Below are 11,922 nucleotides of genomic sequence, written 5' to 3'. Positions count from 1 at the left end.
TCAGGAGGAGGGTTGGTGCAGGATGAGGTCAGACCGTGCCTCGTTTTGGACCAGATCCTTTTCAGACTCGCCAGTTTGACAGTTCACATGCAGCACTGAATAGGAGCGTAGTGTACGTGGAGTGTGCGTGCGTATGTGTGTGCCACCTGTTCCTCATTTCTGTCCTGTCTTTGCCCTGACGGAACATCGCGCGCTATGCAGAGGGATTTCTGGATTATGACTTATGAACATGTGACACTTGGATATTTTCCCAAGTCCCAGTTAAAGCTTGTCCTTGAGCTGTTAGATAATCGGATTGGTCGAAGGGTTACATAATCCACTAGATACACGTTCAGAACCACCCCCACCCCCAGAAAAAAAAAACCCTTTACATTAAGCTTTTGTTAATAACCTGCATTATTTACTGCATTAGTTAACATTGACATCAGCTACAACATGAAATTGCGATGAGAGACATTCGTATGCGACTCTCTCTCTGAGTCTGATGTGGATTTTTTTAATGTCACGTTCTGTTTGTTGCTTGTTTCACGCAGTCAGTCGTGTCCTGAACGAATAAGCGAGTCGTCTAGCAGTGATGAAAATAATAATTGTAGACGTGATCTCAGGAAAGAGAAAGCTTTCGGTACAAACGACAACAGGGAGCTGAGAGACATGATGTTGGATAACAAGAATGAAAGAAAGCAGTGCTCACGGTGTTGTTCACAGGTTAAATAATATGGCTTATCATTCAAATTATTTTTATACGCTGTCTCGATTGGCTGAGCGAGCTGCAAATTACAGTCTGCTCATGTGCAGTTACTTCGCATTTTTGTCAACATGGCTGAATTTCTTTGTCATTTGACTCATCATGCAAACTTTTTTATAATCAATATCTCCCCCCAAAAAATTGAACGATAATTATTGAACTCTGCTTTCACAAGAGATCATGATTTGTTAGTATCTGCCTTTGGCATCGGCAAATAATTAATTGCTTGCTCAAATCATGATGTTTTGTTCAGCCTCGTCCAATAATTGCTTATTAACCTTTAATCGAGTGTGGGCTTTCAGTTTGAGAACAGTATTCATCTCGCATTCAGATTTTGCAATGTTTCTTTCATAAAACCTACTTGCATGCAAATTTGCTTTGGTTCTGCTTGGAAAAACCTGCTCTCCCTCTCTCTCAAATAGCTCCTGCTCACAATAAAGACTGCTTTTTTTTTTTTTTTTTGTGCTCGTGAATCTTCTGCTCGCAGATTTCTGCGCTCCAGTAGGCCATTTGCATGAATTGGTCACGTGTCAATTTTCCCCATAGCAACAAGCCTGTGGTGGGCAAGCTAACTTGACATTCCTTGACAACCATAAGAGTTTGACTGGTGATGCGAAGCAATCCATTTCTATAATAGCTCATCAAATCAAATCAAATCAAGTTTATTTGTACAGCGCTTTTAACAAACATTGTCGCAAAGCAGCTTTACAGAATTTGAACGACTTAAAACATGAGCTAATTTTATCCCTAATCTATCCCCCATGAGCAAGCCTGTGGCGACGGTGGCAAGGAAAAACTCCCTCAGACGACATGAGGAAGAAACCTCGAGAGGAACCAGACTCAAAAGGGAACCCATCCTCATTTGGGCAACAACAGACAGCCTGACTATAATATTAACAGTTTTAACAGGTATAACCCTCAACTGTCCTCATGGGGCCGTCCTTCACAGGAGTGGGGCGATAAAACTCCGACCAGACACAGGGCACCAGGATGGATCAAGCAGGTCCGAGGGGCAGAAGAGGCCAGCATCTCAATCCCAGGATCAACATGTAACTCAGAGGGACAGATGGGGGGGGGGGGGGGGGAGAGAAAGAAAACACGTTGTTAGGTATGCCCTAAAAATGACAAGTATTAAATCTGTGTGGTAGGCTCGCAGAGACGAGAGTCTTTACATCAGGCATAACACACAATGGCATGTTAATATGGTAAAAAATATATCATGACCTGCTCTGGCTGGATGCTTGATTGGGTGATGGGAGCACACTCCTCAGCAATGATGAGATGCAGAGGGGACCCTTAGGCCCGGCCAAGACAATTCAGTTACATTTCACCGGGTCTGGGACATGCGACAGAATGTCTGACGGCCGATTCCCTGCAGGCTACGATAGCCAGTCGAGGTCCCCACCGTCTCCACCAAAAGATTTCCTGTTGACTCCATGTAACTCAGAGGGACAGATTTGGGGTGGGGGGGAGAGAAAGAAAACACAGGTGGTTAGGTATGCCCAATGTCACCTGAATAAGTAGGAACAGTATACATATTGCACCGAGTACAAGCAGGGACTCCGGCAACTAACTATGACAGCATAACTAAAAGGGGAGAGCCAGAAGGTAACACAGGCATGAGGGAGCCCCGGGACATAAAGCAGCCAGCCACTACACCGTCAACAAACTCGAGTGAGCAAGCGAGTGGGGACTGACAGCATCCATACATCCCAGTTTACCAAAACACTCTGTCTGAGGACCCTCCAGATCTACTCCTTTACCTCATAAACACCATTAACAAAAGGCTTGACTAAACAGATATGTTTTCAGCCTAGACTTAAATGCTGAGACTGTGTCTGATTCCCGAACATTACTTGGAAGGCTGTTCCATAACAGTGGGGCTTTGTAAGAAAAGGCTCTGCCCCCTGATGTAGCCTTCACTATACGAGGTACCAGCAGATAGCCTGCACCTTTTGATCTAAGTAGGCGTGGCGGGTCATAGAGGAGCAGAAGTTCACTCAGGTACTGTGGTGCGAGACCATTTAGTGCTTTAAAGGTCAATAGTAGTATTTTATAATCAATACGAAATTTGATTGAGAGCCAATGCAGTGTGGATAAGACAGGCGTGATATGGTCATATTTTCTAGTTCTAGTAAGGACTCTTGCTGCGGCATTTTGAACTAACTGGAGCTTGTTTATGCACTTATTGGAACATCCAGACAGTAAGGCATTACAATAATCCAACCTGGAGGTAACGAAAGCATGGACTAGTTTTTCTGCATCATGCAATGACATTAAATTTCTTATCTTTGCAATATTTCTGAGATGAAAGAAAGCTATCCGGGTGATGTTATCAATGTGAGTTTCGAATGAAAGACTGGGGTCAATAATCAATCCGAGGTCTTTCACTGCTGCACGTGAAGAAACAGAAAGGCCATCCAGAGTTACTGTGTAATCAGAAAACTTACTTCTAGCTGTATGTGGTCCTAGCACAAGTACTTCAGTCTTGTCAGAGTTAAGCAGAAGGAAATTTATAAGCATCCAGTGTCTAATGTCCTTAACACATTCCTCAATTTTATTAAGCTGGTGTCTCTCATCAGGTTTTGCAGAGACATACAACTGTGTGTCATCAGCATAACAGTGGAAACTAATACAATGTTTACGAATAATATCGCCCAGAGGTAACATATAATCTCATCTCATTATCTCTAGCCGGTTTATCCTGTTCTACAGGGTCGCAGGCAAGCTGGAGCCTATCCCAGCTGACTACGGGTGAAAGGCGGGGTACACCCTGGACAAGTCGCCAGGTCATCACAGGGCTGACACATAGACACAGACAACCATTCACACTCACATTCACACCTACGCTCAATTTAGAGTCACCAGTTAACCTAACCTGCATGTCTTTGGACTGTGGGGGAAACCGGAGCACCAGGAGGAAACCCACGCGGACACGGGGAGAACATGCAAACTCCACACAGAAAGGCCCTCGCCAGCCACGGGGCTCGAACCCAGACCTTCTTGCTGTGAGGCGACGGTGCTAACCACTACACCACCGCCGCCCTCTATAATAGCTGTTTTTACCTTTTCTGCTGTCTTTTTTTTTTTGACCCGAATTTTCGTGTGTACTTGGAAAAAGTTTGTGGTTTTAACTTCTGTCGTAAGTTAAAGCGACTCATTGGCTGTAAAAGAGTTTTTGGACTCAAGTTGGTCGCTGCCAAAAGAAATTCACGTGCGAAATGGCGGCTATATCTGTATTTATATATCTGTATTTATTTTCAAGAATCTTCACACATTAAGCGAATGATAAAAGGTAGAAAAGGAGAAATTATAAGTTATAAACATACCTGAGAAATCCGCCATTTCGTACGTGAATTTCTTTCGGCGGCGGCCAACTTGAGTCCAAAAAACTCTTTTACGGCCAATGATTCGCTTTAACTTGCGACAGAAGTTAAAACCACAAACTTTTTCCAAGTACACACGAAAATTTGGGTCAAAAAAGACCGTAGAAAAGGTCAAAACAGCTATTATAGAAATGGATTGCTTCGCATCGCCAGTCAAACTCTTATGGTTGTCAAGGAATGCTAAGTTAGCTTGCCCACCACGGGCTTGTTGCTATGGGGAAAATTGACATGTGACCAAGTCCTGCAAATGGCCTGTTCACCAACCAATAGAATAGAATGCAAGGTATGATGTTGACCAGTGAACTCATCACCTCCTCCTCAGGAGTGTTCACTTTACATACAGGTGGGTTACTGCCTTATTACCACTATATGCCCTTTACTGTTTTCTTGTTGGACTTTTGAGTTCATACATATCAGTATGCATTTTTTTAAAACTAATGGCTGCATGTCGTAGCCCATTGGCTTCTTTTGAGCAGGAGCAGAGCGCATTTGTGTGCTTGTGTGTGTGTGGGGGGCATTTCAAAATATGAATGTGAAATAAGGAAGAAATGCTGCTCTCAAATTGAAAGACCACGCTCTTGATGTAAAGATGGGAATAAAACTCCACAGAAATATAACTGCTCAGTTACCAGCACATTGCTGAAGCTCGCTGCTACTGTCAAGGCTGTTTTACAGTCTTTCTCTGACATCACTCTGTGATGTCTGTTTTGCACAACATGATTGGTTGATTGATTGTGTTTATTCGCAGTGCGAAAGCTTAGAAAAATCTATCTCTGTGTGGAAAAAGCAATGTCGCTTTTTCACTGTGTAACATTCACGTTCTGTGAAATTACTCACGATGAAAACAACACCTTTGAGATTTTTTTTTTACCCACATTCACTGGATATGAGCAATGGTGCACTTTGATTGATTGGCTAGTCTACAACTAGGATATCAGCTCATATACTGTGAGTAGAAAAAAACATAATGGCGGAACCAACGGAGGATGAAATAAAAACTGTACCTGAAAACAAAACCCTAAAAAATACAAAAAAAAGGCAACAAAATATGGAATGAAAGTATTTGATGGTAAGAACGTTGTGGGTCGTTTACATTCTAAGCGGAAATGATTTTGTCGGACGTTTTGTATAAAGTTTTTATTTATCGAATTTGCAAAAAATAAAAATGCTCAGTTTCTCAAAATCCAGTGAATGTGGATAGAATAGAACAGTTATTCCACTCAATCTCATCATACATGGCTTATAGACAACTCGGTGCTACGCGCCTCGTCTGCTATCAGCTCATGTACGACTCAGTTGCGTGGAATAACTGTTATGTATAAATAAAGTCTGTCGATGTGCAAATTAATCACATGGGGGGACGCTCCTGGTGTGTAAAAGCCTTTAGTAACATTTAATTAACTTGTGTATGCTTTATTGTTTCTCCCTTTTTTTTTTGATGAATACGATAAATACAGATGCCCTCGTTTTGTGTAGATATGCAGCGTTGTACATCAGTTTTTTTTCCAGCACAAATAGAGCTGTGTGACTACGGAGATGTTAAGCGTGTCTGGTTATTTTATTAAAAGCTAAACCAGTACAAACTGTGGTATTTACAGCACTACAGGCTCAGTCTTCAGAATCAAATTGTGAATAAATGAAAAAAAAAAATCCAAAATTTGACGACAGTGCTTGTTTATAATCGACAGCTGTGAGTCAATGAAAGTGCCTTTTCCCATGCTTGCTCTCTCTCTCTCTCTCTCTCTCTCTCTCTCTCTCTCTCTCTCTCTCTATCTCTGATTAAAGATGCAATTTGAACAATTCTACACTACAGAATACAGGGTGTTTCAAAAAATTTTATATTATTTGAGATCTAAATATCCCAGAAACTACATAGTCCAGGGAAATGAAATTGAACAGGCGTAATGTTGAGCAATATAAAATCTGAATGAGAAATTCAAAGGTATGTGGATTCCATGAACGATTTCACCAATTTTCAATATGTGCACTGCTTGAGATACAGACAAAAACGCACACACACACTCACAGACAGCCTTCCTCTTTGAACTTTTTGTGCTGTGTCCAAATCTGCATTGCAGTTGGTGCATTTTTAGAGAATTCGCTCATACACACACACGCTGTACAGTCTTGTTGGACTGTGTTCAAGCGTACTTTAACACACAAAACGCCTTTTCTTTTCCAGTGAATGGCATTTCTATACCTAAAAAGATAAAAACATTAAACAAAGAAAATTTTGACCTGTTTCCACACATGCCGTTAAAATTTGAGGTCAGTTGAATGAGAATTGGAAAAGTTATTAGATTGTGAAATGATGAAAATTTTTGAAACACCCTGTAGTTTATACAATAATCATATCATGATACTTAAAACATTTCTACTATACACAATATGGATCATGGAACATAAAGGCAACAGCAGGAAAAACTGAGTCTGGTGGGTGTGGCGTGGTGTTTTTTGAAGTTTAATGGCTGTGAAATATGAAATGCAGGAAACTGAAAAGGCGCAAGAAAATATTTAAAAATATATATTTTTAAATAAATTCGTACAATAAACAAATCTAAGATTCTCTATACTAAGTCAGCTGCCCTTGTGATTTCCGGGGGGGGGGGGGTTACTTTTTATTTTTAAAGTGCTGTATCTCATCGCCCAGCCCTGTGACTGAACTAATAATAAGTAAATTATTGATCAGATCTTTCATCTCATGAACAAACACGGAACATCAGCATTAGTACACCGTCAATAACACTGACGTGAGTAACACTCGTATTATTGAATAATTGTTCTGTAACCAAAAATCAGCACTACTTTCCCCCTAATTAACCAGCATTCACTGAATAATGGAGTAAATTATTTTATGAAATGGGAACTTTAATGTAAAGTGTTGCTTGTTGAAACATTAGCAGCAGAAGGAACACTTGTAGTGTTTATTCCAGTCTATGACTATGAATAGATTATGCTAATTTATGCAAATTTAATTATTCAGTGTTGTAGGGTATTTAATTGAAATCAAACTTGACAGTTCAGCCTTGTTAATGGATTTATTTTTATGCAAAAGATGGAAGAGACACTTGTCAGTGAATTTGGTCATAGGGATTAATAATTAGCTCGGCTGAATGTGTGTAAATATTAAACAAGTTGTCATTTTAGTTGCTAGCAGTGTTTAATCTTTTTTTTTTCCTTCATTTTTGCACTCTGTCATTTATATCCCAAAGGTCTGATTTGTACAGGATGGGACATGAAGGTGTGATGCAATTGATGCTTGGCAACCCCCTCTCCTCCTCCCCCCACTTTTTTTTTTTAATTTTAAGCATTTAATACTTGAACTGTTGAGCATTCTGTAAAATGTTAATGTGATGAATATTCTATGCATTTTTACTCTCTCCTCTCCATTACAAATTCGCTGGCACTTGTAGTGTGTACTCCTCGATGCCTGTTTTATGTTCAGATAAACTGCCTTCCTCTTCCAAGGGAACATTTTAAGTTCGACGTATATGCGTACAGACCTGTAGTTCCTTTTCATGCAAAACAGCCCACGTTCCTCTTCCTGCCTTCTCCATGTTCGATTTCTAATCTCACTCGGTGGTTAAATGTTTTCTCATTGTGTAAATGTTGCCTAGTTACAGTTTGTTGTGATTTGGTATGTTTCCACCGTGTATACGTTATTTTAAATTGCGTGATGTGTATGTTGAGAGCGAAGTGAGACTGAACCAGTTTGTAATCACTGATGTAGTGTAATTTATGCTCAGATTACAGATGATTAAACCACATTCCCACCTTGTGTGTGTGTGTGTGTGTGTGTGTGTGTGTGTGTGTGTTACGTATCAGTAATAACAATGTTGTGCTGTTTTCAGAAAACAAGAGTTGCTCTGAGAGCACAATATCCCCCGCTGGCAACTTGACCATAACTCTGGTAAAATGCGACTGAATTGAACTAAATTGCAATATGTGTATTACCGACATATAACAAAGAATCCTGTCAAGTTTCCTCCAAAAGGTGAGTACCCTTCCCGGGACGGACGGACGGACATCACCACAGCATAATCCCCCTTTGGGCCTTTCGGCTAGCGGGGGCTAAAAATTGTGAGGGAAGTCGGTTTCAGAAAGCAAGAACACCTTCATGAAATTGCCAAAAGTATAAGTTTGTTAATAATCAAGGGCATAACTCTGGTAAAATTTGCCCAAATTAAACGAAGTTTCAATACGCGTATAACTGTCATATAACAAAGCCTTTTGCCAAATTTGGTGAAATTCCTCCACAAATTGTGAGAGGAGTTGATTTCAGAAGAACGTACACCCTCATGAAATTGTCAAAGTACAAGTTATTTAATCAAGGGTCAAAACTCTGGGAAAATTTTCACAAACAAAATTAAATCGGAATCTGCGTATTACCGTCATATAACAAGGCCTTTTGCCAAGCTTCGAGAAATTTGCCCAAAAATTGAGAGGAGTTGATGTCAGAAGGAAAACACGCTCATGAACTTGTGAAAGTACAAGATTGTTAAAAGGCATATTCTGGACCAATATTTTTTATTTATTTATTTTTTTAATATGAAACTATGTCCCTTTCCACACTCATCCAGAAGGGTAATTTTGCACAAGGCCATCTGTCTACAGCAGAAAAAAATAAAATAACAAAACTCGTCTGGAAAAATCCCAAGGGAGTCTGGAGTCAGAATCGTGACGTCACCTGCGGAAGCACCAGCAGGCTGCGCGAGCTTTGCACGGTTTCAGTGCACAGCCTGTGTAGACCAAGCGCTCCCATTTCTCTCTTTGTCCGGTCTTTCGGGAAACGATGAGTACTAATCCCATCAAGATTGGTGTTGCTACACCCTCCTACGATACATCTGTTAACCATTTTAATAATTACATGATAACTTTGAAGAAATGTGCAGAAAACCACCAGGTCGTTTTCTCATAAACAAACCAGCGCTGACGTAGGATTCAGAAGGAGGCGTCCCGCAGATGACGTCACGAAAATCAGTGTTTGCTGAGAAATCCAAATGCCAAGTTTTTTCAGAGGCGGACCAATTCGCCTCAAATGTCTCGATTTCAACTGAATTTTTCTGGTGTTGTGCAAGGTAAAAAAAAATTGCAGAGAATGCAGAATGTTACAGATATTTGACCAAAGTTTAATATAAAATAGAATTACATTGATCTTGCTCCTGAATTTACCCATGATATGCACTTTAATCAAGGGCCATAACTCTGGTAAAACGTGACCAAATTGAACAAAATAACAACATGCATACTACCGACATATAACGAGGCCTTTTGCCAAGTTTGGTGAAATTCCTCCAAAAATTGTGAGAGGAGTTGATTTCAGAAGGAAAACACTCTCATGAAATTGTCATGTAATAATTTTGTTAATCAAGAGCTGTAACGCTGGTAAAATGTGACTGAAATTACAATATGCATCGTAACAACATAGAATAAAGAATCCTGCCAAGTTCCATGAAATTCCTCCAAAAATTGAGAGAGGAGTTGATTTCAGAAGGTGAGCATCCTTACTGGGAAGGAGGGCAGGACAGATGGAATGAATGATTGAATCCCCCTTCGGGCCTTTCGGCCAGCGGCGGATAATAATCAGTGACCATTCCAAAAAAGTGGATTATCTTTCTATAAGAGTACATCCTGAAATGTGTTGTTCCTTTTATACCACAGCAATTTGTGCATGACTGCATTTTAATAATCTCATCTCATTATCTCTAGCCGCTTTATCCTGTTCTACAGGGTCGCAGGCAAGCTGGAGCCTATCCCAGCTGACTACGGGCGAAAGGCGGGGTACACCCTGGACAAGTCGCCAGGTCATCACAGGGCTGACACATAGACACAGACAACCATCCACACTCTCATTCACACCTACGGTCAATTTAGAGTCACCAGTTAACCTAACCTGCATGTCTTTGGACTATGGGGGAAACCAGAGCACCAGGAGGAAACCCACGCGGACACGGGGAGAACATGCAAACTCCGCACAGAAAGGCCCTCGCTGGCCACGGGGCTCGAACCCAGGACCTTCTTGCTGTGAGGCGACAGCGCTAACCACTACACCACTGTGCCACCCCATTTTAATAATTATTTAAAAAATGACATTTGTAATTTTCCTCTGTTTAGTTACATTTTAATGTTGTACATTTGTAATGTCTTCTAAATAAGTTCCTTTTATACCTCCGTGCAGTTGAATGCTTGAATCTGATTGGTCAGAAGCTGTGCTTTATTTTTGTGTAACCACATGAATTGGGCAGCAGCTCTGTCTATAAGGCTACAGTCACACTCACGATGGGCTTCATTTGCGAATACTTGATGAAAAATTGTTAGCATCGCCAACAATTGTGCAATGAATGAATGTTCCCCGAGCTTTGTGAGTTGTTTTTTGGTGAGTCTCCGCCTCATGAGCGGCCAAAAAGTTGTGAACATTTTCAATGCGTGCATTGAAATTTGGTGTCAGTTTTCATTGGCAAACTAAGCGATGAATAATCGCAGATGGGTTTGGGAACACTTCCCAAAACTTGGGGAACGTTCACAGAGCCTCTTGAGGTACTTGTATTTGTCTTGAATCCGTATCCCTGATGCTTGCAGGAGCCTCATTGACACAGTGGCGAGGCATGAAAAGTGCATTTACATTCGGAGATCCTTCGCTGAGGTTCATAATCGATTGGGCGAAGGGTTTGTGAATATTCAGCAAATGTTAGATGACACGTTTGTGATCGTCGCTGATTGGTTGATGCTGATGTCATGCATTGTTAAAATCTATTGAGAGAGGCATTGCCAATGATTCTGCTGCCAGACGCTGATGTGTACAAAACCCTCAAGCATGCCTCCTAGGAAACATGACTGGTCTAAGTGCAGGAAGCATGTGTATAAGCAGGTGTGATATTTACAAAAGCAAAACAGAAAGCAGAGTATTTAACCAGAGTCATAAACATGGCTAGAAACAAGTGTGACTGTGATAATGATAATACTTTGTAAAGCCTTTGTGAAAACAGCGTCCTTATATGCACATGCTGATTACACTTACATCAGTATCAGGTGTTTCCCATAATGACTGGGTCCTGTGATCGAGTGCGGCCACTCGAGTGCACGAAGGCATGATGGTTAAGTGTTCGCCTGCTGTGTCACCACAACTTGTAGTTCACCTGTACATCGGCATGCATTGTCACCAAAACACCTCGTTTTCATCAATAAAGCATCGCGAGCCGTAGTGTGACTGTAGCTTAACATGAACAATAGGTTTATATTAATGCACCACTTAAATACACTATTGTTTCTATAGTTTGTTTATGGCAGATGTTCCAAATAACCCAAGACTAATAATAAACTCAATTTAAAAAGTTGTGTTGCTGTTTCACAAAGTAAAACGGATAATCATTGATATGTTTTTTGTTTTGTTTTTTTGGAAGGAGTCTCGGGTCCAAAACTGCTGTTTTATTCAGTTATCTATCTTTGACAGCAGCACAATGCATAAAATCATGCAGACAGAAATCAAGAGCTTCAGTTAATGTTCACTTCAAACATCAGAACGGGAAAAATCGTGATCTCAAAGTGTGACTTTCTTTCACTGTGGCATGGGTGTTGGTTTGAGCCAGATGGACTGGTTTGAGTATTTCAGAAACTGCTGATCTCCTGGGGTTTTCACACACAACAGTCTCTAGAGTTTACACAGATAGAATGGTGCGAAAAACAAAAAACATCGAGTGAGTGAGCGACAGTTATGTGGGTGGAAACAAACACCTTGTTGATAACTCATGATGAGAAATATGACCACAAACTTTAGAATTAAACTATGGCATG

Source organism: Neoarius graeffei, chromosome 15 (assembly GCF_027579695.1).
Source record: "Neoarius graeffei isolate fNeoGra1 chromosome 15, fNeoGra1.pri, whole genome shotgun sequence".
Classification (NCBI taxonomy): domain Eukaryota; kingdom Metazoa; phylum Chordata; class Actinopteri; order Siluriformes; family Ariidae; genus Neoarius; species Neoarius graeffei.
Note: the sequence above shows the minus strand (reverse complement) of the source record.